At 43.1% G+C, this 27476-nt stretch overlaps 1 protein-coding gene and 1 pseudogene across 3 annotated transcripts in view; both read left to right on the top strand.

Moving 5' to 3' along the window:
- Positions 1-27476, top strand: part of GCNT2 (glucosaminyl (N-acetyl) transferase 2 (I blood group)) — a 103721-nt gene that overhangs the window by 57330 nt on the left and 18915 nt on the right. The window lies entirely within an intron of this gene.
- Positions 9675-10642, top strand: LOC144582038 (Parkinson disease protein 7 pseudogene; annotated as a pseudogene).

Raw genomic sequence — 27476 nt, 5'->3', positions numbered from 1 at the left:
TAGGTGGTCTGTGACCTGCATTTCATTTTTCCCGTGTGTCCTCATGTGCTTGTTTTCAGCAGCGACCCAGCATGGTTGTGGGTGTCGGTCCTGTGTGAGGATGGCCTTATGCCTGCCATTCTTGAAATAACTCCCGGCTCTTCTGTCTAGTGTCCTTATCCGTCACACACTTTCAAGTGCTGCTTGAAGCCACCTAATGCCTGAAAGTAGACTTAATGCAGAAAAGCCCCCAATAACACAGCATTCCTAAGAGCTAAACTAGAGTGGTGGTCACAAAAATCTACTTAAAGAGGGACAGAAAGAGGATGGGCAAGGTGGCTGGAGACAAGAAAATTATGCTGTCCCATGAGCAGTTTATTTCCAGAGCTGCTGAACTGTTAGGCCACAAAGACTTGTAGGACGGGGAGTGAACTAACATTTATCCTAGCGGTGTGAGTGTTAACCCTTTATTTACAATCGCCTATTTTAAACACACATAAACATTGCATGCATGGCATTTAATCTTATTTTTGTTAGTATGGTTGGTGCCAGATAAGTGGTAGCCTCGTGTACAGATGAAGAACATGAGGCTTAGAGAGACTGAAGCACTATTGTGTCGACGCTGTTCACATAGCGTTTCTTGGCAAAGCTGGTATCTGACTCTGCATTTGTGTAGACTGAAGTTTGGACACAAACTTCTCTTGCACCAGGAAGAGAAGGAATGACCATTTCTTTTTTCCTGTATATCTAAAGAAAATTTCCTGCAGAATCCCGAAAAGGGGAAAGGATGAAGGTGTTCAGAAAAAATGAGGAGGGTTGTGAAAGGAAGTTTCACCTGAATGACTTAGAGCTGGAGATGAGGTTAGCAGGGATAAGGAGTGTGTGTGGGATGTACGTGGTGTGTGTCTATGTGTGTGGTGTGTATGTGTGGTGTCTATGTGTGGTATATGTGCATGGTGTGCATATTGTGTGTATATGTGTGTGGTGTGTGTGTAGTGTATGTGTCTGGTGTGTGTATGTGTGTGGGGAGTGTTTTGTGTGTGTTTGTAGTGTGTGGGTATGTGTGGTGTAGTTATATGGTGTGTGTGTGTGTCTGTCTGTGTAGATAGCAAGTATGTGAGGCTTGTCAAGGTCACTGTGCTCATGAGAGTCACCAGGTGTCCTTTCTCCAAAGCCACTATCCCTCACAGGCATCTGTGCTGTGTGCTGGGTGCATCTGGAGCAGACTTTGTTCTGGGCCAGTGGCAATGGGAAGTGGCCCTTGGTTGATGTTCTCGGAGAAGCTGGGGAGTAAGAAGGAATCAGGCAGATTTGAATGGCTGAGTATTAAGTTTTAGTGACTTTTTCTGATGAGTATATTGAGCTAATTTTTCCTCACCTCAGCCACTTGCAAAAAAAATTTTTCCTGAATATGTCAATTTTTTTTTTTTTTGGCCTGGCTGTATGGCTCACACCTATAATCACAGTACTTTGGGAGGCTGGGGTGTGTGGATCACCTTAGGTCAGTAGTTTGAGACCAGCCTGGTCAACATGGCAAAACCGCGTATCTACTAAAAATACAAAAATTAGCTGGACATGGTGATGTGCGCCTGTGGTCCCAGCTACTTGGGAGGCTGAGGCAGGAGAATCACTTGAACCCAAGAGGTGGAAGTTGCAGTGAGCCAAGATCGAACCATTGCACTCCAGCCTAGGTGACAGCAAGACTTCATCTCAAAAAAATAAATAAAATAAAATCAAAAGTTTAAACTTTTTAAAGTTAGCTTTTAAAAAACAATAGGAAATATATTTTAAAGGTCTCAAAATTTTAAAGTTTCCCCTCTGTCAGCTACCACTGTTCATACTTCCTTGTTCATCCTTCCAGAGGTACTTTATTATGTGTATAGACAAGAAAACTAATTAAACATGTAGAGAACATTACATATGGACTTTGAGTTCGCTACGGTTATACTCAGAAAAGAAAAAACGGTCCTTATTTTAGGTGCCATATTGTCTGAGAAACAAAATACAGCAAGATGTGTTCTTTAAATAGATCAAATGCAGATATTTAAGAAACTCTTTTTTCATTATGTTGAAGCAGTTTTAAAGCTAGATATGAGGAACTTTCTGGAATGAAGTTATTTGCCCCGCAGCATCCAACCGCAATGAATGTGCAGAATTCTCACTGGTAGAACACCTGCTGTTCCCCCAGGCTTTACAATGGCTTCTCCTTACCTTTTTTTTTTTTTTTGAGACAGACTCTCGCTCTGTCCTCCATGCTGGAGTGCAATGGCGCGATCTCGGCTCACTGCAACTTCCACCTCCCAGGTTCAAGCAATTCTCCTGCCTTACCCTCCCAAGTAGCTGGGATTACAAGCAGATGCCACTACACCTGGCTTATTTTTGTATTTTTAGTAGAGACGGGGTTTCACCAAGTTGGCCAGGCTGGTCTTGAACTCCCGACCTCGTGATTTGCCCACCTAGGCCTCCCAAAAGTGCTGGGATTACAGGTGTGAGATACCACTACTGCCCTGGCTTCTCCTGATTTTAAGGGACCTTTTAGACTTGGCCAGACAAGGTGGCTCACTCCCACAATTCCAGCACTTTAGCAGGCTGAGGCAGGAGGACTGCCTGTGGCCTGGAGTTCGAGTCCAGCCTGGCCAACATACTGAGATCCTCGTCCCTACAAAAAATTTAAAAATTAGCTGGGCGTAATGGTGCATGCCTGTGGTCCCAGCTACTCAGGAGGCTGGGGAAGGAGGATTGCTTGAGCCTGAGAAGTCAAAGCTGCAGTGAGCATGACTGCACCACACCACTGCAGTCCAGACTGGGTGACAGAGTGAGAATCTGTCTCAAAAAAAAAAAGGCCAGGCTTAAGCTCTTCATGTGACATGACTTCCAAGACCTGGCCCTCCACCCTCTCTGTCTCTACCCTCATTTCTTTTTATTTGATGCCTCCTACTTCATGTACCAGCAACTACTTGGTCCTACACATATCAGCAATTTTCATCTATTTTTTTTTATGGCTTTTTATGACATCCTCTCATAAAGAATGCCTTTCCTACCATCTCTGTCTAACTCTTCATCTTTATGGCCCACCTTGGAAGTCATTTCCTCTGGAAGTCTTGTCTGATCACCACCCTCCCAGATGTGTTTCAACTCTAGGGTCTCCTTGACCTAATGCCACTGGCTGCCAGCATTGAATTGTGGTCACCTATTAGCTGAGTAGCTCTTCTACCGAACCTCCTCAGTATTTCAGCTCCTCAAGCGTGAGAAAAGTGACATCTGTCTATGTTCACCACTACTCCTGTGCTGCATGAATAACTGTGCACCTGCTTGATCTGACAATATGCGGGGTGCCGGATGGGTATGGGAGGACCTGGGGAGGAGCAGGAATATGCTGGAGAATTCCAAGAAGATGCGTGGAACAAAAGTGTACCCTGTACCTTGGGATACACTGTTGAGGGATAATTCTTGGTAGTAAAGATTAGAGAAACAGTAGGTAAAAGTCCACAACAGCCAGGCCAACCAATGATATCGGTAAATATGAGAGAGTCCCGAGAGAATTAGCAAGCCTCATTTTACTCCAGATAAAATGTTAATGGGATAGATCCCTTCCTTAGAAAATCTGGCTCCCACACAGCCAACCTGGGTCCATGATGGAGTCGGATTCTGATGCCAAGAGAAAGCTGTGGCAGGCGGTGCATGCGGACGCCCCCACTCAGTTTCTGCCTCACTTGCACCTGGTGTGAGTTTCCTCCACACCTGCCACCCACTCCCACCTCCTGCTAGTACCACTCCCGGGCTACTCACATTCATGCACTGAGCGTCTTCTAACTTAATTTGATCTAGACTTCTCCCGAATGTCTGGCTTAGGGAAAAATCCAATAGGAGAGGTTTAACAAAGAAACTCCAAACATCTCTCCAGCTCTCAACAACTGTAAACACTGAGCTATTTAGAAGGTATGTGTTCTCGGCCTAAAGGTTACCAGGGCCTTAAATCTGCGTGTGGCTGGATCAGTCCCAGTCTTTTTCAAAGTATGTATTGTGTTCTCTGTGCATCGACTTTGAATTCAGTTTCTAGGGCCATAAAGGATGCATTCACTCATGCCGACTGAATTGGTGACTGAGAGTTATAAACATTGAATGACAGGGTAGAATCATGTCTTAACAAACGTCACCAGGACATTCGAGTCTACAATAATGCTATCTTTGGGGGCCGGAGGAAAATCCACACTGGCATTTGTCTTTTCAATATGGAGATAAACTCTGGCTGAAGGAGAAATTCCGCAAAACAGATACTTCCATAGGTTCATATCCACAGAACAAGAGTTTTAAAATAATATTTTTGGATAGCCAGATAATATTAAGTATGCATAAGGAATTTGAACGTGATTTTCAAAATACTGAATTAGTGATGTGGGCCTGTTCGGCTTATTTAACCTCTTCGGTAAAGGGCTCTAGGTTCTTTTCAGGTCAGTAATTCAGGTAGGATCACAGGGGAAGATTTTAATTTACAGTGTGTCCCTGCTCTTGAGTACCTAGACTGATGAGTCTGCATCATAGGATGCTGAGCTCCTGGAAGAGAAACCTTAGGCAGGTTATAAAGTATTTATACGATAAGCTATGCTGACGCTATGGCCATTTGTAGAATCATTTGTGATGTTTCCAGCCACTGGCTCCACTGTACTGTTTGGGAAGGATCATTTCCTTCATTGGGGAATCTGTACCCTAACATTTCTGTCCCCTACCCCTAAAAAGGACATAATTGGGAAATGCTACTATTAATTACCTCTTAATTCCTAATATCTAGAACAACATTTTATAAAATAAGAAAAATTGGATTAAAGTACATATTAGTGTAAAGTATATTTAAAGTGAAAATTCAATTAGGTATAAGTATAATCATGACTGGTAAGCACCCACTAAGCTGAATTAACATGAATTTAATTCTGGCACAAAGGATTATTAACATCCTTTCCACTGCTTCAGTGCTGGCAAGTTCATTTTTCCAACTCATTCAACTTTCTCTCATTCCTTACCAATTGTATAAGATGACTTTTTCTAGAAACAGCAGTTGTTTTTGTTTTTGTTTCATTTTGTTTTGAGATAGGGTCTCCCTCTGTCACCCAGGCTGGAGTGCAATGGCAGTAATTCTCTCTGGCACCCAGGCTGGAGTGCAATGGCACTCACTGCAGCCTCATCCTTCTGGGCTCAAGTGGTCCTCCTGCCTCAGGCTGCCAAGTAGCAAGGACTACAGGCATGCACTACTATACCTGGCTCATTTTTAAATTTTTTGTAGGCTGGGCGAAGTGGCTCACTCCTGTAATCCCAGCACTTTGGGAGGCTGAGGCAGGCGGATCACGAGGTCAAGAGATCGAGACCATCCTGGCCAACATGGTGAAACCCCCATTTCTACTAAAAACACAAAAAAATTAGCCGGGCACAGTGGTAGGCTCCTGTAGTCCCAACTACTCAGGAGGCTGAGGCAGTAGAATTGCTTGAACCCGGGAGGCAGAGGTGCAGTGAGCCAAGATCTCACCATTGCACTCCAGACTGGTGACAGAGTGACACTTTGTCTCAAAAGAAAAAAAAAATTGTAGAGATGGGATCTCAATATGTTGCCCAGGCTAGTATCCAACTCTGGGGCTAAATTGATTCTCCCCTCAGCCTTCCACAAGTGCTGAGATTACAGGTGTGAGCCATCGCACCTAGACACTTTGTTTTAAACAAAGTATTGCATTTCAATGGCTCTTAAAAACAGTAAAATATTCTATGTGTATCAAAGCTATATATAATTAATATATGTATATGTCAATGTACATAGTACAATGTAACAGTACATATACATATGTCAATATATATGCAACATCTAAATTATCTCTCCAAAATATTTCTACCCTATTTCTCTTTACACAATACAAAAACATCTCCTTCCATCCTTCTTTGGTTGAGTTCATATGATATTGGGAAAGCGACTTTGGAGACAGACAAACATAGTATAAGTCTGTCTTCCCAATATTTGCTAACTGGTGACACTGCTGTTAATTTATGCTGAGCCTTAGTTTACTCATCTGTGATGATGGCGATAATAGTGCTTAGTTCCTAGAGAAGTTATCAGTATTAAATAGGCTAGTACATATAGTACAGGGATCCTAGACTTGACCATGCGTCAGAATCTTCTGCAGGGCGTGTTAAAGCACAGATTTTTTTTTTTTTTTGAGACGGAGTTTCGCTGTTGTTACCCAGACTGGAGTGCAATGGCACGATCTCGGCTCACCGCAACCTCTGCCTCCTGGGTTCAAGCAAATCTCCTGCCTCAGCCTCCCGAGTAGCTGGGACTACAGGCGCGCACCATCATGCCCAGCTAATTTTTGTATTTTTAGTAGAGACGGGGTTTCACCTTGTTGACCAGGATGGTCTCAATTTCTTGACCTCGTGATCCACCTGCCTCGGCCTCCCAAAGTGCTGGGATTATAGGTGTGAGCCACCACTCCAGGCCTAAAGCACGGATTTTTGAGCCCTACCCTGAAGTTTCTGATTCAGCAGGTCTGGAGCAGTCCCCAGATTCTGTATTTCTAACAACTTCCTGGGTTATACTGAGGCTTCTCATCTGGGGGCTACACTTTGAGAACTGCTGACACGGACCGTCCTTTACAGAGGCTGGCACATGTATAGCTTTGCAGCAAATGCCGATTTTGTTCACTTCCAACCACGAGTAAAAATAAAGACAAGTTGATATAAGCAACAGCTTAATGGTGTTGATCACATATGGCAGACTTCATGAAAGTGGTATGCAAATGACTGATGTTTGGGAAGGACTCATATTGGGGAACTATTATGGGCCTTGGAGTGAGACAAACCCAATGATGAATTTTAGCTTTATGTCCGTTCGTTTTATGACCTTGTGTACCCTAAACCTAAAACTCTTCATTTTGTAGTCATGATAATGATGGCTACTTAGTAAGGCTGTTTTGAGAATTAAATTTTTAAAATGGGGTAAAATGACATGTTAAGTATTTATCCACTTACTAATATGAACATATATTAAGAAAAACCTAAATGTGGTCTAGTATTCCTATACTAACAAGAGCCTCAAGGTGTTGAATAAAAACAGTTTAAATCTCAGTAGAGAAGGATGTCCAGGCCATGACTCACCAACCATATGAAAACATATAGATATACCCAAAGATGGATAGGAGGAAATGTGGGAAACTTTAAGCAAATTGACATGTGCAGATGGAGATCTGTTTTTGTTTGTTTGTTTGTTTGCTTGTTCGTTTCTGAGACAGGGTCTCTGCTCTGTTTCCCAGGCTGGAGTGCCAGTGGTACCATCACAGCTCACTGTAGCCTCAACTTCCCAGGCTCACGTGATCCTCCCACCTCAGCCTCCCTAGTAGCTGGAACTATAATCATCTCTCTCCATGCCCCATTAATTTTAAATTTTTTGTAGAGATGGGGTTTCACTGTGTTGCCCAGACTGGGATATCTGTTCTTGATCATTTTGATTTCCATTAGTGTTATTGTCATAAGTTTTATGACCACCAAAACGCTTCACTTACCCCTTATGTAACACTGTGAAGTACATATTATCCATTAGAAGAGCGTTTCCTTAAAAACATGGGGGATGTCAATAGTATCTATTTTTGAGATCAGTCGTATCACCAGAAAGGAGCAGGAATTGGGTTAAATTGGTGGCTTTATTTTCTTAAGCTACACCGTGTTCCAGACGGGACTTAAGATGTCTGTTTAGAACATAATACAATTTCTTGGAAATCAACAAAGCCAAGACTTGGAAAAAAATGAAAGCCTTTTCACAATTATTCTATACAGGTTTTGGCTGGCCTTGCATGGGAGTAATTTTTAAACTCTAATAGGAAAACTTATCAACACACACAACAGTGCAGAGAATAGTACTGTAATCCTCATGCGCTCATCAGCTGGTTTCAACAATCGTCAACTTGTTATGCAAACTCAAAGCAAAAAAACTTAACATTTATGACAAATCTCAGAATCGACTCTATAATTCTCAGAAATGAGTAGCTTCCTCTTTTCAAAGAAAATGCAAAATTCTGATATTCCAGACTGAGGCTTTTTCCTCATCCCATAATAACAGTTCACTGAAAAGTGAAAATATTTTCATCCAACTTCAGCTTTTAGGATATACTACCTGAACCAGACTGAATTGTCTTTTTCTTTGTTTTTCAGCTACAAAGTTGAATCTACAAGCACAAGCTCTTAGACATTCAAAGTAAGAGGCAGAACGTGGCTTGTTAAGATTTCCATTCTCTTGGCCTTCCTTTTCCTGGAGGAAAAATGGAAGGAGTATGATATTAAGAGTAGGAAATTGGCTAGTGGGGCACACTGTTTCCTGTGTACCCTCTAGCCATTAAGGGTTCCTTGTTTTCGTCTCTTCTCCAGACTGAATATTCCACTTCCTCTATTAAAAAAAAAAAAAAGACAATGAGTCCAAAGTATGTGTGACTATAGAATTGATAAGAAGATATTTTGCCTTCAGCCAAATCTGAATGTATTTTCCATTACTATGTATTCTCACAGAGGCTTCTTTATGAGAGTCAATATTCTGGTGATTTTTCACATCGGTGATTTAATTTGAGGTACCCAGTTATTAAGCCTTGTTACTTTGCATGGGGACTTTGACCTTGCAGGGTGATGTGGATGAGAGAACACGAACTTTGGAATAGGACAGATCTTTTGACTCTTGGCCTTGCCATTTAACAGCTTGTCAATCACTGAACAAGTTGTTTAACCAACCTGAGCCTCAGTTAATTTTGGTTTTAGGACATTAAAGAAAGTTTTCAAGGTGTTTGAGAATTTATTAGAAAGTAGGAACTGCCTTTTTTTTTTTTTTTGAGACACAGTCTTACTCTGTTACCCAGGCTGGAATGCAGTGGCATGATCTCGGCTCACTGCAACCTCTGCCTCCTGGGCTCAAGCAATTCTTGTCCCTCAGCCTTCCAAGTAGCTGGGACTACAGGTGTAGTGCTACCATGCCTGGCTAATTTTTATATTTTTAGGCGCGACAGGGTTTTGCTGTGTTGCCCAGGCTGGTTTTGAACTCCTGAGCTCAGGCAATCCTCTTGCCTCAGCCTCCCAAAGTGCTGGGATGATAGGTGTGATCCATCACACCTGGCCAGGAATTGTCTTTTTTTTTTTTGAGACAGTCTTGCTTTGTCACCCAGGCTGGAGTTTAGTGGCGCAATCTCAGCTCACTGCAACCTCCGCCTCCTGTGTTCAAGCAATTCTCCTGCCTCAACCTCCCAAGTAGCTGGAACTACAGGCACGTGCCACCACACCTGGCTAATTTTTTCTATTTTTAGTAGAGATGGGGTTCGCTGTCTTAGCCAGGCTTGTGTCGAACTCCTGACCTCGTGATCTGCCCGCCTCGGCTTCCCAAAGTGTTGGGATTACAGGCAAGAGCCATCGTGCCTGGCCCAGGTATTGTCTTAACTCAACTTCCACCCCATAAAATATATCTGGAATTGGTCTGGAGACAGTCTCACAGCAATGGCTATAACTTACTAACATTTCTTTTCAAAGATGTTTATAAAAGGACCAGAAGAATCTCTGGGTGGCTCCAAGGATTATGAGGGGTTTTTCTTGTTATAGTTTTGATTTTTTGTTAGAGATGGGGTCTCACTGTGTCGTCCAGGCTGGTCTTGAACTCCTGGGCTCAAGCAATCCTCCCACCTTGGCCTCCCAAATTTCTGGGATTATAGGTGTGAGCCACCACACCGGCCAGGATATGAGTATGGATGACCCCAGAAGACACTAAGAATTGGAACAGTAGCTCACGAACTTTGACTTTTTAAACACTTCACACTGCACAGCTAAGAATGGTAGAATACTGGCTTCCATCTTCTGCCTGGTGTGGGGTGAGTGGTCCCCGATGGGCCGGGATACCGCATCCGCAGGAAGAGGCGCAGGGTGCAGGCTTTAAAACATATAACATAAAAATGGCTTCCAAAAGAGCTCTGGTCATCCTGGCTAAAGGAACAGAGGAAATGGAGATGATCATCCCTGTAGATGTCACGAGGCGAGCTGGGATTGAGGTCACCGTTGCAGGTCTGGCTGGAAAAGATCCAGTACAATGTAGCTGTGATGTTGTCACTTGTGCTGATGCCAGTATTGAAGATGGAAAAAAAGAGGGACCCTAGGCCTGGATGACCTGGTGGTTCTACCAGGAGGTAATCTGGGTGCGCAGAGTTTATCTGAGTCTCCTGTGGTGAAGGAGATACTGAACAAGCAGGAAAACTGGAAGCGCCTTAGAGCCGCCATCTGCGTAGGTCCCACTGCTCTGTTGGCTCAAGAAATAGGTTTTGGAAGTAAAGTTACAACATACTTGCTTGCTAAAGACAAAATGATGAATTGGGGTCATTACACCTACTCTGAGAATTGAGTGGAAAAGGATGGCCTGATTCTTACAGCCGGGGGCCTGGGACCAGCTTCAAGTTTGCACTTGCAATTGTTGAAGCCCTGAGCGGTAGGGAGGTGGCGGCTCAGGTGAAGGCTCCACTTATTCTTAAAGACTAGAGAGGCAAAATATGATGATCTCTTAGAGAAACAGTCCATTAGGAATTCATTATCACTGTGAATGTGTTCAGAAGCTGCCGTTATTAAGGCGTTTGCAGTAGAGAGATTTCTCTCTTTTTTTGTTTTTTTTTGTTTTTTTGAGATGAAGTTTTGCTCTGCCGTCCAGGCTGGAGTGCAGTGGCGTGATTGCAGCTCAGTGTAACCTCCATCTCCCGGATTCAAGCGATTCTCCTGCCTCAGCCTTCAGAGTAGCTGGGACTAAAGGCACATGCCACCACGCCCAGCTAATTTTTGTATTTTTAGGTTTCACCATGTTGGCCAGGATGGTCTCTATCTCTTGACCTCCTGATCCGCCAGCCTCAGCCTCTCAAAGTGCTGGGATTACAGGCATGAGCCACGGCACCGGGCCAGAGATTTCTCAACCTACAGATTGTGTCTATGCATTTCTAAGCCTTGTTTGCAGAATAAACAGGGCATTTAGCAAACTGCTGGAAAAAAAAGAGCAGTAGAATACTAAGCAAATGGACAATAAGGATTACGAGCCATTTGTGAATGTTTTCTTTTTCTTTTTTAAGCGCTTTCAAGTGCTGTGTAAGAGAGGCTAGTGACCTAGATACCCGCGCGCTACACAAATCTGTTCTAAGTTCTAGCCTTTGTCTCTAAATGGCTGTTTGACCTTGGGCATGTTACTTAACCTCTCTGGGCCTCGGTTTCCTCATCTATAAAATGAAGAAATTGGGCTAGGTGGTCTCAGAAGAGATTCCTGTATTTTGCTTTAACTCTGGAACATGTCGTGAAAAAAACAAAAGTATTAGAGGCTGACAGACTTAGATTTTATTTACCTGCTGTCAGCCTAAGTTACGATAGGGTAATTGCTGTCAGATCTTGAGCAATTAACCTATCTTAACCTGGGCTTCAGATTACTCCTCTGTACATGGAGGACGGTACCAGTTTCCTGAGACTGTTGTGAGAATTACAGACAATGGGGGTGTATCTCCCGGCTCAGCCATTGTTAGTTCTGTTATCACCTCTATCCCTCCCCCTTCTCCCTCTCTAGTATATTAATGTCACGACATTCCTGCTTATATTACACTGTGTTCTGTAGAATTCATGAAACAATGGCCTCTGGGCATCGAATTTCTCTCTTTGTCATGGTCACCGTGTCCACATCCGGATGCCAGCCACCACCACTGCCACGATTTAGATCTCAGGCCAGCCACCCTAGGCTGTGTGTGTGGGTGATTTCTGTGCTGTAAAATTCTGACCAACAGAGGAAACTGAGTAGCAAGTACTTACATAATATCTTCACCTCTCTGGTTGTTCTTAATATAGCACATTTCCCCTTGTTTCCAAGAGGTATTTTCTTGATGTGCACAAGGACAGGGAGCTGGACAAGGCTAGTGTAGTATATTCAGTGTTGGGGAGGGAGGGGACCCTCAGGAGCCAGACCATTTGGGTTCAAATCCAGCTTTGCAGATTCCTAGTGTGTGTGACATAAAGCTAATTATGTTATCTCTCTGATTCTCAGTTTCTGTATTTGGAGAAATGTAGAGAAATAAACCCAGTTACTGTAAACAGCGATACTAACATTACCATTGTGCAAATGAAATGTATGAATACATATCAAATGCCAGGAATGGTGCATGGTGCCTAGTAAGTGTAAATAACTGTTAGTTGTATTTATTCCACCAATTGCCCTTGTTAAGGGGAAAATTAACAATGAACAATTTCTCCTTGTTAAGGGGCTAGGAAAAAATGCAATCCCCCAAAATGCTACTACAAAGGATCCGGACAATTTTCTCAAACTCAGACAAAAGCAGCTTGAATTCCCTCTGTCTGTCAGCTCCCCATACTACCAGGGCTCATCCTGCAAGAGGAATGAGAGGAGCAGAGTAGCTAAGAATCTCGCATTAGTAAGTGTGACCAATTACACTGTGTGCACTGTTCATAGGCGCGTCAGTTCATGTGCTGCAATGCTGGGAAACACAGGTAGCCAGGAAAATCTTAGGCCAGTGTTGACTGACTCTCAAAAAGAGAACACCTGGCTGGGTGCTGTGGCTCACCCCTGTAATCCCAGCACTTTGGGAGGCCGAGGCAGGTAGACCACCTGAGGTTGGGAGTTTGGGAGCAGCCTGACCAACATGGAGAAATCCCATCTCTACTAAAAATACAAAATTAGCCAGTTGCAGTGGGGCATGCCTGTAACCCTGGCTACTTGGGAGGCTGAGGCAGGAGAGGTTTCGGTGAGCCAAGATTGTGCCATTGCACTCCAGCCCGGGCAATAAGAGCAAAACTCCATCTCAGAAAAAAAGAACACTTGCAATTCCCAAATAATCTGACTCTTCTCTCTTCCTGCCTCAGTAAAATATGTGGTACTGTTTCCACCAGAATGAGGGGGCTCCTGAACCAGACTGAAACAGGATGTTCCAGGGAGGGAAGCTTGCCCATCTCCCTATCAGCTCCCATCCACTGTATCCCAGTAGAGGCAAGAGCAGGAGAGTGTGTGCCATATGAATTAGACATGAGCCCATGTACCTTCAGAGTCTGCCAGTGGTCCCCAGGGAATTGAGAGCTATAGTAGAATGAAGAGGGTAGCTTCCCCTCTCTCCAAGGGTAGAGGGCTCACATCATGGCTTCTTATAGCTTACAATCTTGGACAAATCTTTTCCGTTCTCCACTTGGTTTTCTCAGCCAAGGAATGATAATAACTGCTAATCTCATGGTGGCAAGGGTGGGGAAGGCACATGCTGTGAGCCATGAATTACTAACTCTTTAATAACATGACTGATAGCTTCACTCCTGGTGCATGGAAAGAGAAAGGTTGTGGTGATGAAGTTTTTCTGAGTGGAAGATATGAAAGAAGTAGAAACTCAAGCTTCATTTTGTGAAGTGGAATGGGTAATTGTGTGCTAGGGTTGGAAGGGATACTCTCATCGTTTAAAATTAGAGAAACCAAGTGCAGGGCGACGAAATGATTTGTTCATGTTGCATGATTTAGCAGTTGAACTTGGCTGTAAAGATGGGACTTTGGCCAGGTGCACAGGTTCACGCCTGTAATTCCAGCACTTTGGGAGGCCGAGGCAGGTGGATCGCAAGGTCAGGAGTTCAAGACCAGCCTGGCCAATATGGTAAAACCCTGCTTCTACTAAAAATACAAAAATTAGCTGAGCATGGTGGCGGGCACCTGTAGTCCCAGCTACTCAGGATGCTGAGGCAGGAGAATTGCCTGAACTTGGGAGGCAGAGAATACAGTGAGCTGAGATCACACCACTGATCTCCAGTTTGGGTAACAGAGCAAGACTCCATCTCAAAAAAAATAAAATAAAATAAAAAGATGGGACTTTTAAGTCCTTCAAGGCAGTAGTCTTTATATATTTAGTGCTTCTTATGATTTATTTCTGAAATGTCACAGATATCTGGGCAAAGGGGCAGTATGAATATTTTGGTATCTATACTAATATACTGAAATATGAGTTTTAATGACAGGACTCTTAAAATGTGTTCAGAATTTATGGAAGAAGATAGAGAATATTAATATTACTCATATAAAAGTCTTATAGGGTACTATCTAATACAGCTTTAAAAATGTATACACTTACCATGAAGGAGATCCATTCTGTTTTACATTGTTGTTGACTTTGAAGCAGCTTTTTTTTTTTTTTTTTTTGAGATAGATTCTCACTCAGTTGCCAGGCTGGAGTGCAGTGGTACAATCTCAGCTCACCGCAACCTCCACCTCCTGGGCTTGAGCTGTCCTCCTGCCTCAGCCTCCCGAGTAGTTGGAACCACAGGCGTGCACCACCATGCCCAGCCAATTTTTGTATTTTTAGTAGAGATGGGTTTCACCATGTTGGCCAGGATGGTCTTGATTCTTGACCTCAATCTGCCTGCCTCAGCCTCCCAGAGTGTTGGGATTACAGGCATGAGCCACTGTGCACGGCCTGTATGTTTTGATTTATATACATACAGCTTATTCTCTTGAGTGTGCAGTTCCATGTGTTTTGACAGTGGCATAGAGTCACACATTCACCACCGCTATCAAGAACAATTCCATCAGTCCCAACATTCCCTCATGCTGCTGCTGGTAGTCTGCCCTAACCCCAGCATCCCCTGGCCAAATCCTGACCTGTTCTCCATCCCTGTTGTTGCCTTTTCCAGAACAACATACTCTATCTTTATCATAGAGTATGTATCCATTGGGGGCTAAAAAAGCAGCTGCTTATTCTTTTTTTCTATTAAATGAATGCCTTTTGTATGTGACAAGGTGATCATGAGAGTCTCTCATAGATCCTCTGGCAGTTTTATTTTTATTTATTGATTTGTGAGACAGAATCTCACTCTGTTATCCAGGCTGGAGTACAGTGGAACAATCTTGGCTTATTGCAGCCTCCACCTCCTGGGCTCAAGCAGTCCTCCCAGCTCAGCCTCCTCAGTACCTGGGTCTACAGGTGCATGCCACCACACCCAGTGAAATTTCTGTAGAAAAGGGGGGGTTTTGTCATGTTGCCCAGGCTGGTCTCGAACTACTGGACTCAAGCGATTCACCCACCTTGGCCTTCTGAGGTGCTGGGATTACGGGTGTGAGTCACTGTGCCCAGCCCTCTGGTAGTTTTAATATCTGTTGAGTATTGGTTTCTTTTACCCTGCTTTTCTCTGTCCATGTTATTTGTTTTCTCCATAAATAACAGAAGCAGTGGGCCTGTTATTTTTTTTTTAAGTAGGGCTATTTTTAGTAATAGTACTCCTTTGGAGTAATAAACCAAAAGTAAGCACAGGATTTAATTATGTAATCAAACCTGTGCTTTTATTACCTTTGATTTTTCTGTTTTTTTTTCTTTTGTTTGAGACGGAGTTTCGCTTTTTTGTTACCCAGCCTGGAGCGCAATGGCACGATCTCGGCTCACCAAAACCTCCGCCTCCTGGGTTCAGGCAATTCTCCTGCCTCAGCCTCCTGAGTAGCTGGGATTACAGGCACGTGCCACCATGCCCAGCTAATTTTTTGTATTTTTAGTATAGACGGGGTTTCACAGTGTTGACCAGGATGGTCTCGATCTCTTGACCTCGTCACCTGCCTCGACCTCCAAAGTGCTTGGATTATAGGCGTGAGCCACCACGCCCAGCCACCTTTGATTTTTCAATATCAGTGATTCAGAAGAAATGGTAGAAACACCATGAACTTAATTGGTAGAACAAGAACAACCAAAAGTGTGTCCCACTTTTAATTTGAAAACACATGTGACTGACTCACAAAACTTGCCATCAACCAATCAGATCATAAAAGGGTGTCATGGTGAGCATGTCACAACATCCCAACATGGTTCATCAGAATTCATACAGGAGAAGCTCTGTTTAGGTTTGCAGATGGCTCAGTGGTTTATTTTTTCCTATAAATTAAATATATTAGTTATTGGTTTTGATCTGAAGATGCCCATAATTCTGTTTCTAAAACATGCAAGTACTTAAAAGTAAAGCCAGCTAGGCACAGTGGCCCATGCCTGTAATCCCAGCACTTCGGGAGGCTGAGGCAGGTGGATCACCTGAGATCAGGAGTTTGAGACCAGCCGGGCCAACCTGGTGAAATGCTTTCTCTACTAAAAATACAAAAATTAGCTGGGTGTGGTGGCTGGCACCTGTAATCCCAGCTACTCAGGAGGCCGAGGCTTTTTAAAAAAGTAAATCCCCTAATGCCTGAAAACTGCATACTGAAAACTGCTACTACAGTCCCTAAATTGGCCCTGGGCAGAGGAGAGGGTAGGAAGGCAAGCCACTGGAGAGGTCGACATTTCCTTGAAGTCTCATGCTTTAGTTTACAAAGTTATTTAAATATTACATTTCTGTCTACTCTATGTTTGTAAACTTTTTATTGACATATAATACTACATACAGAAAACTGCACATATCAGAATTGAACAGATCACCGAATTTTTACATTGCTCTTATCTGTGTAAGCAGCCCAAGAAACCATGTTCCTGGTATTCCTAAAATCCCCCCCACCCACCAAAGGCTCTTTCCCAGACACTTCCAAGAGTAACAATGATCCCGAATTAGATGTGTGTGGTTTTGGGTCACTGTGTAACTTCTAACTGAAGCCCGGGGCTTTTCATCCAGATGTCTAGGTTAAATGGGTATTTCAGGAAGAGGTGCCAGGCCTCGGTTCCCTGTATTTCTGCATATTCTTTGTGGCCAGGGGATGGGGAGAGCTTCCCCAGCACATTAAAAGACTCTGTCTCCCATGTTTTTGCTTTTTAAAAAAGTTTATTTAGGTGTTTTTTTTCATATTTGAAGAATAACACTATAAACAGAACTACCCCACTAGTCTTTATAAAACATTAGGCTTGCAAGAGATAGGGACTTAATTCCCAGACTTAGCAACCTACATATACCCCAGCACACGCAGCAACAAACGGAATTTACCAATGACCTGAAACAACTCTTGACCTGTCTTGGGTTGCAAATAGGGGTTAAAATTAGGCAAGAGTTTTAAGTGAGCATAATTTCTTATTGGGCTGCTTTTACATGGAATTGGCGGGAAGGTTTTACAAGTTGCAAATGAATTCTTGATTTACATCCAGCTGGGTGCAGCCTGGTGCCTTGTTTTAAAGGTGAAGAAGGCTCTGTGTGCAAGGCAAGATGAAAATTTGTCTAGTGGAGTCATTAAGAACTTTTCGCCCGCTTGTAAATGAAACAGTACAGGGCATACTGTGTTCTGTTGATTTCAGTGAGAGAGACGACCCTGCTGTGAGAGCAAATCAATGCTGTACTTTTATTTGAAAGAGTCAGTGAAACCTAGGAAATCCACTTGAAATGCAGAATACCTAAGTCAAACTGTGAACAAACACATCTGCATAAGTACATGGCAGAAAAAGCTTCCTACTTGATGTCAAAGTGCTGCAAACAACAGAATCTCTCATTTCTGGAATCCAGTAAAACTGAAGGAGGCAGTTTTTGAACTCAAAAACCCATCAAAGTGATAAACGTACAAGAGTGACGCCTGACCTCATTTAATGTAAGGAAACCTCGTATATCTCAATGGTGCAGGTCCCTTGTGAAAGGTTGTTTTCACCAGGCGCAGTGGCTCACGCCTGTAATCCCAGAACTTTGGGAGGCCGAGCTGGGCAGATCTTGAGGTCAGGAGATCGAGACCATCCTGGCCAACATGGTGAAACCGGTCTCTACAAAAAGGAAAAAAAAAAAAGAAAAAGAGCAGGGTGTGGTGATGCATGCCTGTAGTCCGAGCTACTCCAGAGGCGGAGGCAGGGGAATCGGCGGAGGCGTTTGCATTGAGTCGAGATTGCACTATTGCACTCCAGCCTGGGCAACAGAGCAAGACTCCATCCCAAAAAAACAAAAACGGAAGGTTGTTTTCAATTTATGTTCAATACAGTTTAGTCAGCTATTTAATAGTTATGTTATTGTCATAAGCTGACACGAAAGTATTTATTTGTGCAGAAAGATGTTTTATGAAATTGTGTTTTCTTCCTTTTGTTTCTGCCATTGGAACATAACTTTAATGTTATTCACAGTTCCCCTAGAAACAAGAGGCACAGCATGCCACACAGGGCCACAGCAGGAAGCACCAGTTGCAAACGGGGAGGGGAAGGCATAAGCCACAGTCTTTTTTTAAAAAATTATTTTCGGGGTCCAAAGTGGCTCCCACCGGAGGTCGTGGCGCTTGCGAAGGCGAGGTCATGAGTTCAAGGCTAACCTGAGCAACCTTATAAGCTCAAACTGATTGGCCAAAAAAAAAAAAATATATATATATATATAAAATTTTAATTTTTTATTTTATATATTTATTTTTTGAGATGAAGTCTCACTCTTGTCCCCCAGGCTGGAGTGCAATGGTGTGATCTCGGCTCACTGCAACCACAGCCTCCTGGGTTCAAGTGAATATCCTGCCTCAGCCTCTCGAGTAGCTGGGACTACAGGTGTGCATCACCATGCCCAGCTAATTTTTGTATTTTTAGTAGAGAAGACAGGGTTTCCACCATGTTGTCCAGGCTGGTCTTGAACTCCTGACCTCAGGTGATCTGCCCACCTTGGTCTCCCAAAGTGCTGGTATTACAGGCATGAGCCACTGAGCCAGGCCTACTTAGTTTTTGAGACAGAGTCTCCTTCTGTTCCCCAGGCTGGAGTGCAGTTGTGCAATCTCAGCTCACTGAAACCTCCTCCTCCTGGGTTCAAGTGATTGTTGTGCCTCAGCCTTCTGAGTAGCTGGGATTGCAGGCGCCCGCTGCCACACCCAGCTAATTTTTGTATCTCTAGTAGAGGTGGGGTTTTACCATGTTGGCCAGGCTGGTCTTGAACTCCTGGCCTCAAGTGATTCACCCGCCTCAGCCTCTCAAAGTGCTGGGAATATAGGTGTGAGCCACCTTGCCCAGCTAACAGTTTTTTTTCTTTTAGTTTTTTGTTTTGTTTTGTTTGAGACAGAGTCTTGCTCTGTCACCAGGCTAAAAAGCAGTGGTGCGATCTCGGCTCATTGCAACTCTGCCTCCTGGGTTCTAGCAATTCCGCTGCCTCAGCCTCCCAAGTAGCTGGGACTACAGGCACATGCCACCACACCCGGCTCATTTTTGTACTTTTAGTAGAGATAGGGTTTCACCATGTTGGCCAGGATGGTCTCGATCTCTTGACCTCAGGTGATCCGCCCACTTCGGCCTTCCAAAGTGCTGGAATTATTATTATTTTTGAATAATGCTTTCTTAATGCTAATGATTGTTACTTGTAAATATTCAATTTCATAATGTGCTTTTTTAAAATTTGATCTTTGTTCTTTGTACTTTTATGTATTATTTGAAATTATTCTAATAACCACTGTTCTATTTGGTACCAGTTACAGAATACTAGTTTTAAGAGAAGAAAAGTAAAGATTCACAAGGTAAATATGCCAAGATGCTAACACTAGCTAATTTGAGGAGGTTGGAAAATAAACAGTTTGCTGCTGCTTTGAACTTTTCTGTACTTTGAAAATCTCCAAAACTTAAAGTGGCTGTACTTGGTGAAAAATAAACTCTCTCCTTACTGAGACACAATCCTTGGTGCGTTAGTACTACAGATAATACTATACCGTATTATCTCTGGGCCAGGTCTGCTGGCTTATGCTTGTAATTACAGCACTTTGAGAGGCCAAGGCATGTGGATCTCTTGAACCCTGGAGTTGAGAGACCAGCCTGGGCCAAGATTGCACTCCAGCCTGGGTGACAGATGCCTTCATGGCATGTTTGCTCATGTTCCATTGGCCAAAACAAGTCACATGCCAAGACTAGATCCAAGAGGTAGAGAAACATTTTCCCCCTCTTAATGGAAAAGCTGCAAAGTCATACTGAACAGCGGCCTGCATATAGCAGTGGGACACATTTGTGACCATTTTTTGCAGTCTGCCACAACAAATCAAAATATATCCTTGTTTAGTGGAAACATAAAGCAAGATACTTACTGGGATCTCTTTTAAAAATAATTTTTTTAAGTTAATTTTGGGAATGTACCTTTAACTTCCATTCCAAGAAATTTAATAGTGGTTAAGAAAATTTTTAAATCACTATCTACCCAGCAATCGTCATAAAAGTAGCATTTTAAAATTAAAGAAAACACAGAAAACTATAAAAACTAAGATAAAAATTATCACTAAACTCAATACTTAGAGATACTAGTTCAGTATATGTTTTTTATATAAAAGCATATTTTTTTTTCTACTTTTTTTAAAAAATATACTTTAAGTTCTGGGGTACATGTGCAGAACATACAGGTTTGTTACACAGGTACACACATGCCATGGTGGTTTGCTGCACCCATCAACCCATCATCTACATTAGGTATTTCTTCTAATGCTCTCCCTCGCCTTGCTCCCCACCCCCTGACAGGCCCTGGTGTGTGATGTTCCCCTCCTTGTGTCCATGTGTTCACATTGTTCAACTCCTACTTATGAGTGAGAACATGTGGTGTTTAGTTTTTTACTGGTTTTTATAACCAGCTCTCCTCATGCATTAGTGTATTCTCATATTCCAATAAAGAAATACCCAAGACTAGGTTATTTATTTAATCAATTTATTTTATTTTATTTATTTATTTTTTTGAGATAGAGTCTCACTCTGTCACCCAGGCTGGAGTTTAATGGCATGAACTTGGCTCACTGCAACCTCCGCCTTCTGAGTTCAAGCAATTCTCCTGCCTCAGCCTCCCAAGTAGCTGAGATTATAGGGGCGCACCACCACACCCAGCTAATTTTTTTTATTTTTTAGTAGAGACTGGGTTTCACCATGTTGGCCAGGCTGGTCTCGAACTCCTGACCTCAGGTGATCCTCTGAGACTGGGTAATTTAATATAAAGAGAAGAGGCTCAATTGGCTCACAGTTCCACAGGCTGTACAGGAAGCAGAATACTGGCATCTGCTCAGCATCTGGAGAGGCCTCAGGAGACTTTCAAACATGGCAGAAGACAGAGAAGGAGCAAGCATCTAACATGACTAGAGCAAGAGGAAGAGGAGTAAGGGAGATGCCACATACTTTTGAACAATCAGATCTCAGGCCGGGCGCAGTGGCTCATGCCTGTAATCCCAGCACTTTGGGAGGCTGAGGTTGGGTGGATCACAAGGTCAAGAGATCGAGACCATCCTGGTCAACATGGTGAAACCCCGTCTCTACTAAAAAAATACAAAAAATTAGCTGGGCATGGTGGCGTGTGCCTGTAATCCCAGCTACTCAGGAAGCTGAGGCAGGAGAATTGCTTGAACACAGGAGGCGGAGGTTGCGGTGAGCCGAGATCGCGCCATTGCACTCCAGCCTGGGTAACAAGAGCGAAACTCCATCTCAAAAAAAAAAAAAAAAAAAAAAAAAATTTCAGATCTCACAAGAATTCTATCACGAGACAGCATGAGGGAATGGTGCTAAACCATTAGAAACTGCCCCCACAATCCAGTCACCTCCCACCCAGGCACTCCCTCTGACTCTGAGGATTACAATTCAACTTGAGTTTACCCAATGACACAGATCCCAACCATTTCTCCTCACCTAACAGTGTGTCATGGCTTTTCATGTCATGAAGAATTTGTCACAATTTTTATTAGCTCTGTAGTGTGCCATCATTTGAATGCAATATAATTTATTTAGAAAAGCCCTAACTTATGGACATTGGGAAGGTCTTATTAATAATAGTTTTGTTAATAAAATTGATAATGATGATAGATACTTTAGCAGAACTTACTATGTACCAAGCACCATTCAGAGTGTTTTAAGTATATTATGTACTTCACAGTAAGTTTATGTGGAAAACATGCTGTTTTTAACCCCAGTTTACAGAAAGGAAAACTGAGGAACAGAGAGCTTAGATAACCTGGGTCTCACAGTAATTGACAGAGCAGGCACTTGAATCCTGCTTAGGTTCGAGAACCTGCTTAGGTTTCAGAATCTCTCCTCTGCCTCAAACAGTAATTTATAAATAACTTCCTTAGGACAAATTCCAATAGATTGAAGTGCTGAGTCAAATGATATGCACATTTTTAAGGCTTTTAATACAGAATGTCATATTGCTCTTCCAAAAATTGTATCAATTTAAACCCCCACCTGCAGGCTTGAGATTTCCATTTTACTCTACCTGTTTCACCATAGGGCATTATTATTTTCTAAATCTTTACCAGCTTGATAAGTAAAAAAATAGGAATTACCAGGTGCAGTGGTGCATGCTTGTAATCCTAGCCACTCAGGAGGCTGACATGGGATGATCCTTTGAACCCAGGAGTTCAAATCCAGCCTGGGTAACATAGCAGAGACTTCATCTCTAATAAACAAAACAAACACAAAAAGAGAGGCTATCTTAGGGTTTTAACTTTAGTAACTTCAGTTCCTAACAAATTTGAGCATATTTTCTTATGTTAGACATTTGCATAAGCCAAGGTGCAAAGAGCTATGTGAAAATGAAAGGCCAGTTCAGGAATTCCCAGATATGTGGCAGGACAGGTTGGTTGTATGTGGACAGTGTTGAAAGATGAGGCCTGGGCCAGGTGTGGTGGCTTAACGCCTGTAATCCTAGCACTATGGGAGGCTGAGGTGGGTGGATCACCTGAGGTTGGAAGTTCAAGACCAGCCTGACCAACGTGGCAAAGGCCTGTTTCTACTAAGAGTAAAAATTAGCCAGGTGTGGTGGCGCATGCCCATAATCCCAGCTACTCGGGAGGCTGAGGCAGGAGAGCTGCTTGAGCCTGGAAGGTGGAGGTTGCAGTGAGCCAAGATTGCGCCATTGCACTCCAGCCTGGACGACAGGAGCAAAACTCCAAATCAAAAAAATAAAAGAAACAAAGATGAGGCCTGGAACCCAGTGTTGAAACTACACGTCAACAGGGCCAGACAATGTAGGTGAGTGAAACACAATGGGGCCCAGGTGACTGGAGAGCTCCTGGATGCCTGAAGCCCCAGTGAATTGTTGTCAAGGGACAATGGGAATTCAGACTTCCATAGAAAATCTGTTTTTTCCATGTTGGCTCCATTCCATCCTACTGCAGGGGTTGAACCAAACAGGTCTACCAATCAAATGTGGCCTTTGGGTTCCTAGACTGCTGTTTGTAGTCTGTAGGTGTCTTAGTCTGTTTCCTGCTGTATAACAGAATACCTGAGACTGGGTAATTTATAAAGAAAAGAATGTGTTTGGCTCCTGATTCTGGAGGCTGGGAAGTTCAAGAACATGGCATGGCATCTGGTGAGGGCCTTTGTGCTGCATCATCCCATGACATAAGGTTGAAGGGCAAGAGAGCACATAAGAGAGAAGCAAGAGAGGGTCAAACTTGCTTTTAGAGTAAACCTGCTCTTGTGATAACGAGCCCAATCCTGCAGTAATGAACCCATTCTCAAAACCATGACATTAATTCATTCATAACATCAGAACCCTCTTGACACGATCACTTCGTGAGGTCCCACCTCTCAAAACTGTTGCACTGAAGATCAAGTTTCCAACACATGAATTCTGGGGGACACATTCAAAATGTAGCAGAAGGCAAGATTGTAAAAGCTATTATGTGTTTGCGGTCAGCATTTTGGCATCTTCCTGGCCAGAATGTGATCTATAGAAGTGAAGTGATGGATCCAGCTAGGGTTATAATTCTGAGGAGCTGGCTGGGGCAGTCTGCTTGGTTAGTCACAGTTTGAATCAAAGGAAAGAAATGACAGTTCAGAATCTAGCTCTTTAGGGAGGAGATAAGCATGAAGCTGGGTCCAGGGGGAACAAATGTAGAAATGTAAAAAGAGAAATGAGATGAGGAGTTGGAATTCTGGTAAGAAGTGACAGAAGAGGTCCAGGATGAGGGCAAGTTTGAGTTTGTTGAGGGGTTGTGGGGCATCTCAAGCTGGCTCGAAAAATCAGACACAGGGTCAACCATTCAAAGTAACCTGCACCCCCCCAAATAAAAGGCTGATGGGATCAATGCTGATTGTACGAAGAGCCATATGGTGCTATGACTACGTCTAGTGGAAAGACTGCAGACAGAGAGATGCATTGGCAGGCAATTAACAGTAGTCTTGATGAGAGATAATGGGGCACCTGAGTGAGGGCTGTGGCCTCAAAGGAAAGCAAAAGGTATGTGTTTGAGCAATGCTGTTAACCAGCTTGGAGAACTGCTGGTAGATGGAAATCCATTGGGGACTCCTGTACTGTGCAAAATTTCAACAGTCATAGCTGGAAGGGAATAACTAGTGGATCAGGTTAATCATGAAGGTTAAAGATTTTGAAGCATGTCATGGGTTAGTGGAGCAAAGAAGGGAGCATTCTCAGGCTACATGTCTGGGACTACGGAAGCTGAAGGCCTTCACCACCTCAGGAAAATCTGCTGTAATTAGAGGAGTGTTTGGCAAGAGCTGAAAATGATAAACAGCAGAGCTGTGTAGGCAGGTGGCCAGTGGACCATGTCAGCATTGTAATGAAATCTGAACTCTCTCAGCCAAGGATTGCCCATGTTTCTAAACTTTCTACTGACCTTGCCCAGTTGTCACCAGAAGATGTCCAAGAATGACTCTGGCGTGAAGGTGTTTAGGCTGCTTCTAAAGATACTGATTATTATATTATTATTATTATTATTATTATTTTGAGACTGAGTCTCACTCTTTCGCCAGGCTGGAGTGTAGTGGCACTATCTCAGCTCACTGCAAGCTCCGCCTTCTGGGTTCAAGTGATTCTCCTGCCTCAGCCTCCCAAGTAGCTGGGACTACAGGCACCCCACCATCATGCCCAGCCAATTTTTGTATTTTTAGTAGAGATGGGGTTTTACCATGTTGGCCAGGATGGTCTCAATCTCTTGACCTTGTGATCCACCCACCTTGGCTTCCCAAAGTGTTGGGATTACAGGCGTGAGTTACCACGCCCAGCCTGAAGATATCAATAAACATAAATTCTCGAAATACATTAAGCGGAAAACCCCAAGATATCCCATTCATGGCTTTACCTCTAACATCTACTCTGGAATCTTGGAGGAGTGCAAGAAAGTATTTGAGTAAGTGAGTAAATTATCTGGAAACAAAATCAACAAGTTCCTTAGCACATCTGCAATCCCAAACTAGAGCCTAGGAAATTTAAGTGAATTTTCTAGGCTCTAGTTTGCATAGCTTGGTAATGAGGGGAAAACATTAGAAAAGCTCTAAAATCCATTCAATTCTAAAATTCAGGGGTTTTCCTTCTTTCATTTCATCTTTTCCTTTTATAACTAAGGAGTGAATTTGTGGGCAGTTATGAGAGGTGAACACAGAGATGTCACATTAAAAAACGCTGTACCATTGTCTCAGGGACTACAAAACCAGAAACATCCACATCAAACAAAGCAGGATGTCTTTTAATAAGTTTCTTGTGTTAACAATGCTAGGCCGGGCGCAGTGGCTCACGCCTGTAATCCCAGCACTTTGGGAGGCTGAGGCGGGTGGATCACGAGGTCAAGAGATCGAGACCATCCTGATCAACATGGTGAAACCCCATCTCTACTAAAAATACAAAAAAATTAGCTGGGCATGGTGGCGTGTGCCTGTAATCCCAACTACTCAGGAGGCTGAGGCAGGAGAATTGCCTGAACCCAGGAGGCGGAAGTTGCGGTGAGCCGAGATCGCGCCATTGCACTCCAGCCTGGGTAACAAGAGCGAAACTCTGTCTCAAAAAAAAAAAAAAAAAAAATCCTAAATAGGCCAGGCATGGTGGCTCATGCCTATAATCCCAGCACTTTGGGAGGCCAAGGTGGGAGGACTGCTTGAGTCCAGGAGTTTGACAGCCTGGGCAACATAGCGAGAGCCGTATCTATTTAAAAAAAAAAAAAAAAAATCCAAAGTGATCAATTGATCAATGAAGCAGTAGTGGGTGGAAACAGATGTATATTCTATAATTTCTAAAAATGACCCAAATTAGCAATTGGAATAAGAGCCTACAAGTTATTTAACACTACAATTTTCTGCCATTGGGTAATTTTCTATTTTTTTGTTGTCAAAGATAATCAGTTGACTTACTAGAATTAGTCACAAACACAATTACTAAATCAATGAACCCCCCAAAAAACTCAGATGTATATCAATCAACTTTTGTAAAAAATATAAAAGCAATGTGACATTAAAGTAAGTTTTATAAGTAAGAAAAAGACTGGCATTTTTCCTCCACTCACATTTCTCATGCAAATATTTGTGCATGGCTTATTAATAGTATACAATTTCATATTCTGGTGTTTTTGTTTTTGTTTTAACTCTAGATCAGTAATTCTCAACCAGGGGTGATTTTGCACCTGAGGGGACATTTGGCGATGTCTGGTGAGATTTTGGTCTGTCACATCTGTGGTTGGGGGCCTGCTACTGGCATCTAGTGGAAAGAGACTGGGAACGATGTTAAACATCCTAAAAGACACAGGTCGGCCCCCAGGAAAAAGAATTACCTGGCCCAAATGTCAGTAGTGCTGAGGTTGAGAAAACGGCTTTAGATTATAGTAAAAAAGCAGTCTCTTCCACAGACATTGTCCCCATGATTTTATTAAAGGGATTACATTTTCAACTATGTATTTAGTGGTTATGTATGCCGGGCATTGCAAAGCACTGCACAGACATTTTTCTCATTTAAAGCTCCCAAAACCCTGTGAGGTTTTTTGTTTTTTTTTTTTTTTTTTTATGAGATGGAGTTTCGCTTTTGTTACTCAGACTGGAGTACAATGGCACGATCTCGGCTCACCGCAACCTCCGCCTTCCAGGTTCAAGCAATTCTCCTGCCTCAGCCTCCCGAGTAGCTGGGACTACAGGCGCGCACCACCATGCCCAGCTAATCTTTTTTTTTGTATTTTTAGTAGAGATGGGGTTTCACATCGTTGATCAGGATGGTCTCGATCTCTTAACCTCGTGATCCACCCGCCTCGGCCTCCCAAAGTGCTGGGATTATAGGCTTGAGCCACCGCGCCCGGCCCTGTGAGGTTTTAAAGGGGAGCACACCATGTCTTAAAGAGATTCAAGAGTTGTCCAGAGCCATACAGTTAGTAGTAGCAATGCTTTTCTGACTTCAAAGCCTGTGCTGTTCGTTATTTTGTGTAATGTCATAATGAACATCTTCATATACAGATTTCTGCATTTTAAAAGTTATTTCCTTAGCTTATTTCAAAGATATTTAAAGAGTCAAAGGGAATTGGCAGTTATGGTGACTTTTCCTACATGTTTCTAAATTGATTTTCTACAACTGACCAATTTCAGCACCCCCATTGAATTGTGAGAAAGCCCTTTCAATACCTTCTCATCAGCATTGGCGATCTGACATTTAAAAACAAAATTCCGGCCGGGTGCAGTGGCTCAAGCCTGTAATCCCAGCACTTTGGGAGGCTGAGGCGGGTGAATCAGGAGGTCAACAGATCGAGACCATCTTGGTCAACATGGTGAAACCCCGTCTCTACTAAAAATACAAAAAATTAGCTGGGCATGGTGGTGTGCGCCTGTAATCCCAGCTACTCGGGAGGCTGAGGCCGGAAGGAGGTTGCGGTGAGC

This window comes from Callithrix jacchus, chromosome 4 (genome assembly GCF_049354715.1).
Source record: "Callithrix jacchus isolate 240 chromosome 4, calJac240_pri, whole genome shotgun sequence".
NCBI lineage: Eukaryota > Metazoa > Chordata > Mammalia > Primates > Cebidae > Callithrix > Callithrix jacchus.
The sequence above is the reverse complement of the archived record's forward strand: the minus strand, read 5'-3'. Positions and strand labels throughout refer to the sequence as shown.